Below are 6,103 nucleotides of genomic sequence, written 5' to 3' on the forward strand. Positions count from 1 at the left end.
AGAGAACAGACTTTAGAACGATGTCCCAATTTGGCATTAGCCTCGGCATTTTTTGCCCCCAGGACTAAAGGACCCTTTAGTCCCGGTTGGTAATACCAACCGGGACTAAAGGTCCCTGCCCAACGGTCGTCCACGGGGCAGGGGCCTTTAGTCCCGGCTGGTATTACCAACCGGGACTAAAGGTAAACCTTTAGTCCCGGCTGGTAATACCAGCCGGGACTAAAGCTTTTAGTCCCGGTTTGGGTGATGCCCCGGGAATAAAGATTAATCTTTAGTCCCGGTTTGGACCCCTAACCGGGACTAATAATCCCGGCCTATAATTCAGCTCATTTCTTCCTCCCCGAGCCCGAGCCATTCCATTCAAACTCACTGCCTCTGTTTTTTAGCTTGCTGTTGTTCTTGCTCTCTCCCCCTCCATTGGTGTTGCTCTTCGATTTTGGAGGTAACAAACTTAATCCTCTTATGTTTTATCAGTAGCTTATCTCATTTTGCGATGTAGATGCATGTGTAACTTTATATGTTGGACTTTATTATGATTTTATATGTAAACTTAGAAAATTGTAGAAAATCCGTACTAGTTGAACTTGCAGACCGTGTTCAAGTCGGCAAGCATGTTCTCTGCCGAGCGGTAACGGATGTCAAGGAGGAGCTTTGATTCTACGAGGGAGAGCGGCAACAGTCGTGGAAGACCGTGTTCCCTTTCTCGTAGAATCAGAGCTCTTCCTTGGCCTAGTACGGTGCCGTCCGGTGGAGAAATGCTCGCCGAGTTGATCACGTAAGCAAGGTCAACTAGTACGGATGGTTATTTATTGAAACATGTTTTTGAGCTATAATTTGATGGATATTTGATAACTTCAGACCTACAAATGTCATCTACAAATGTTACTATCCTCGGCAACCTAAACGTCCACGAGCTCGCCGATATCGAGCAGGTCACTTAGAATTATTTTTTCCATGAAATGAACTACTTAGAAATCATGCCTTTTTTTAGAATTAAATTTTCCATGAAATAAAAAACTTAGTAAATAGTTAGAAAATTATAGAAAATCCGTACTAGTTGAACTTGTGGACCGTGTTTAGCTCGGCCAACATGTTCTCTGCCGAGCAGTAACGGACGTCAAGGAGGAACTTTGATGCTACGAGGGAGAGCTGCAATGGTCGTGGAAGACCGTGTTCCCTTTCTCGTAGAATCGGAGCTCTTCCTTGGCCAAGTACGGTGCCGTCCGGTGGAGAAATGCTGGCCGAGATGATCACGTAAGCAAGGTCAACTAGTACGGGTGGTTATTTATTGAAACATGTGAAATCCATACTAGTTTTGTTTAAATATATCATTTTAGAAAATATGAAATTTACACTAGTTTGCAAAAATAAGTATAGAAAGTAGATGACAACTGGTACCGGATCATCGGCCTCTTGTTCGGTTGCGAAACGACTGAGGCCAGAACTCCCTCTCATTATCTGCGGCAAGTGTAAGCAGAAGATTGTGATGGAGTACCGAGTCAAGAGACAGGGACCCAACAAGGGCCGTGTTTTCTACAAGTGCCCGGATCGCGATGTGAGTTTCTTACGTATTTTATCTTTATGGCTAATTGACCTGCTTTTCTTGAATATTTTTGACTAAATATTTTTTGGCTTTAATTACAGTGGGAGGGCAATGGATGCGATGGTTGGTACTGGGAGGAAGATTATGCTACATACGTGCAGAATTTGGGTGCGCTTGAGGTAGCGGCTGCTGCTGATGAGGTAGTGAGCCAGCAGGAGAAGCTTATTGATATTCAACAGAAGAATGATTTGTCTGTTTTAGTTGCGTACGATCACGAAATAATTATGTTACTGAAGTGCATTGTAGTTTTAGTTTGTTTAGTGATAGTTGGGATTGCTTACGTTGTAGCCAGACTTAGTTAATTAATCAACCGTGTGTGTGTCATTTATGTTGTGTAATAAAATACTAAATTATGTTCAAGGTTTTCATAATTTGTCGTGTAATACAGATTATGTCACGCCATTGGATGTACAATGCCGATTGCCGCTCCCAAGACTTTATTGAGGGCTTGCACTATTTCTTAGGTGTGGCCGAGGCAAATAAGCGGGATGGTTTCATGTGCTGTCCATGTGCCCTATGTAAGAATTTAAAGGAATATTCAAGCTCAATGAGTCTTCATTCACATTTGCTTAAGTCAGGTTTCATGTCAAACTATATATGTTGGACTAAGCATGGAGAAAGCGGGGTCATGATGGAAGAAGGTGAAGGAGAAGATTTAGACATTGATGACATTATTGCTCAGTATGGTGCCTTTGATGATACTACAATGGGGGGAGATGAAGAAGAGGTAGCGGTAGAAGATGATCTCGGTGATGCTCTTGGCGATGCCATTCGTGATGCACAACAAGAATGGGAAAGTGAAAAAGAGAAAGTTAAGTTCGAGCGCATGCTTGAGGATCATAGGAAGTTGCTATACCCGACGGCCGAAGAGGGGCAAAAAAAGCTGGGTACAACACTGGAATTGCTACAATGGAAGGCAAAGAATGGTATATCCGACAAGGCATTTGGGAATTTATTGAACCTCATAAAGAAGATGCTTCCGAAGCCAAATGAATTGCCCACCACTACGTATGAAGCAAAAAAGGTTGTCTGCCCATTGGGATTAAAAATCCAGAAGATACATGCATGTCCTAATGACTGCATCCTCTACCATGGCAATGAATACGAGAATTTGGATGAATGTCCGGTATGTAAAGCATCGCGGTATAAGATCAGGCGCGATGATCCTGGTGACGTCGAGGGTGAACAACGTCCTAGAAAGAAAATCCCTGCCAAGGTTATGTGGTATGCTCCTATAATACCACGCTTAAAACATTTGTTCAGAAATAAAGACCATGCAAAGTTGTTGCGGTGGTATAAAGAAGACCGTAAGGTAGACAATATGCTGAGACACCCAGCTGATGGGTCCCAGTGGAGAGCGATAGACAGGGAATTTCCAGAGTTTGCAAATGAGGCTAGAAACTTAAGGTTCGCCTTAAGTACAGATGGTATGAATCTTTTGGAGAGCAGAGCACTAGTCATAGCACTTGGCCAGTTACTCTATGTATCTACAACCTTCCTCCATGGTTATGTATGAAGCGGAAGTTCATTATGATGCCGATCCTCATCCAAGGTCCGAGGCAACCTGGCAACGATATTGATGTCTATCTGAAGCCATTAGTTGAAGAACTTCTAGTTTTATGGAACAAACCAGGTGTACGTGTCTGGGATGAGTACAAACAAGAACACTTTGACCTACGAGCAATGTTGTTCATAACAATCAATGATTGGCCTGCTTTAAGTAATCTTTTAGGTCAGACAAACAAAGGATATAATGCATGCACACATTGTTTTGATGACCTTGACAGTATATATTTGAAAAGATGTCGAAAGGTCGTGTACCTTGGCCATCGTCGATTCCTTCCGTTGAATCACCAAGTAAGAAAGAAAGGGAAGCATTTTAAAGGTAAGCCAGACCATCGGAAGAAGCCTCATAACCGAACCGGGGAAGATGTACTCGCAATGGTCAAGGATGTGAAAGTAGTATTTGGAAAGGGACAAGGCAGTGAATCTATTCCCAAAGATGCTAAGGGACACGCACCCATGTGGAAGAAGAAGTCCATCTTTTGGGAGCTACCCTATTGGCAAGTCCTAGAGGTCCGCCACGCAATCGACGTGATGCACCTAACAAAGAATCTTTGTGTGAACCTGTTAGGATTCATGGGTGTGTACGGGAAGCCAAAGGATTCACTTGAAGCACGCCAGGACTTGTAGGGCATGAAAGAACGAGACAATCTTCATCCAGAGAAGACAGATGATGGACGTCATTACTTAAGTCCTGCTAGCTACATGCTTAGCAAAGAAGAGAGGGACAACATGTTCGAATGTCTAAGCAGCATCAAGGTCCCATCGGGATTCTCCTCCAATATAAAGGGTATAATAAATGTGCCAGATAAGAAATTCCTAAACTTAAAGTCCCATGACTGCCACGTGCTTATGACGCAATTGCTTCCAGTTGCTTTAAGAGGAATTCTACCTCCACATGTACGTCTAGCCACCGTGAAGCTATGTGCATTCCTCAATGCAATTTCTCAGAAGGCAATCAATCCAGTGGAACTAGCTACTCTATAGAATGATGTGGTTCAATGTCTTGTCAGCTTTGAGTTGGTGTTCCCTCCATCCTTCTTTAATATCATGACACACATCCTAGTTCATTTGGTGAAGGAGATTAGTATTCTTGGACCTGTGTTCTTACATAACATGTTCCCCTTCGAGAGGTTTATGGGAGTCTTGAAGAAATATGTGAAAGTCTGTTCTAAGCCTGAAGGAAGCATCGCCCAGGGCTATGGAACAGAGGAGGTCATTGAGTTCTGTGTTGACTTTATTCCTGACCTTGCCCCGATTGGTGTTCCCGAATCACGACACGAGGGGCGACTCAGTGGTAAAGGAACTTTAGGGAAGAAAACATATATCAGCATGGAAGACGATTATTTCAATAAAGCACACTACACAGTTCTTCAGAACTCATCATTGGTGCATCCGTATATCGAGATACATAAGGAGTTCTTACGATCCAAATTTTCAGGGAAGACTGAAGCTTGGATTAGGCGTCAGCACATGGAAAGTTTCAGTGGTTGGTTGCGAAAAGAATGTCAAGGCGATGACAATATTGATGAGCAACTGTATTTATTGGCTAGGCAGCCATCGTGGCATATCCTCACGTACCAAGGGTACGAGATAAATGGGAATACATTTTACACAGTTGCCCAAGATAAAAGGAGCACCAATCAAAATAGTGGTGTTCGCATAGATGGAACAGATCCAAATGGGAATATACAAACATATTATGGCCGCATAGAAGAGATATGGGAACTAGACTACGCACCTAATTTTAAAGTCCCTTTGTTCCGGTGCCAATGGGTGAAGCTGACCAGAGGAGGGGTAACAGTCGACAAAGAGTATGGAATGACAACAGTGGACCTCAACAATATTGGGTACAAAGAGGAACCATTCGTCCTTGCTGCCGATGTGAGTCAGGTGTTCTATGTGAAAGACATGTCTACAAAATCAAAGAGAGGAAAAAACGAAGACATCAACTCAATGATCAATGAGCCAAAGCGCCACATAATTCTTTCTGGGAAAATAAATATAGTGGGAATTGAAGACAAGTCAGACATGTCAGAAGATTACGAAAGAAATGTCCGAATTCCACCCTTCATAGTGAAGAAAGATCCAAGCATCATGTTAAATGATGAAGACACTCCATGGTTACGACAAGATCATAACCAAGGGTCATACGTCAAGAAGAAATTCACTGTTGTGCCCGCATGATACAACGATGCATGTTTAATATATTATGTTTTAGAGACGGATATTATGTAATATGTTATGACTTTGACTCTAGTATTATGAACTCTAAATGACTTCAAATTGAAAAGTTTTGAATACCAAGTTTGTTAAACTCAAAAAGATCTACAATTGTTGTTTTGGTCAACTTTCCATTTGAGAAAGTTTGGACGGTTCAAATTTGTGATTTTTAAATTTCGACGCCTACAAACTAGTTTTCGGGACCCTAGATTGTCTCAAATTGAAAAGTTTTGAATACCGAGTTTGTTAAGCTCATCAATATATACAATCCTTATATAGGCCATTTTTTCATTTGAGAAAGCTTGAACAAAATGTAGTTCAAATTTCACAAGTGTGTGACATAGTTTTAGAAAGTATATATGAGATTCAAGAAGTTGTGACTAGTGTTTGATAAAAATTTCTCAAATGGGAAAATGAGCTATGTAACAATTGTAGATCTTTCTGAGATGATCAAACTTGGTATTCAGAGTTTTTTCATCTGAGGTCATTTAGTGTCTCATTTGAGCAAGTTTGACCAAGTCAAATTTGGTCAAATAAAAAAACAACACTTTGACTCTAGTATTATGAACTCTAAATGACTTCAAATTGAAAAGTTTTGAATACCAAGTTTGTTAAACTCAAAAAGATCTACAATTGTTGTTTTGGTCAACTTTCCATTTGAGAAAGTTTGGACGGTTCAAATTTGTGATTTTTAAATTTCGACGCCTACAAACT

General features: G+C 41.3%; 1 pseudogene; it reads left to right on the forward strand.

Moving 5' to 3' along the window:
• The first annotated feature begins 401 nt into the window (after window positions 1-401).
• On the forward strand, window positions 402-5,353 carry LOC136473372 (uncharacterized; annotated as a pseudogene).
• The last annotated feature ends 750 nt before the right edge of the window (window positions 5,354-6,103 follow it).

The sequence above is a fragment of the Miscanthus floridulus genome, chromosome 8 (genome assembly GCF_019320115.1).
Source record: "Miscanthus floridulus cultivar M001 chromosome 8, ASM1932011v1, whole genome shotgun sequence".
Lineage (NCBI taxonomy): Eukaryota > Viridiplantae > Streptophyta > Magnoliopsida > Poales > Poaceae > Miscanthus > Miscanthus floridulus.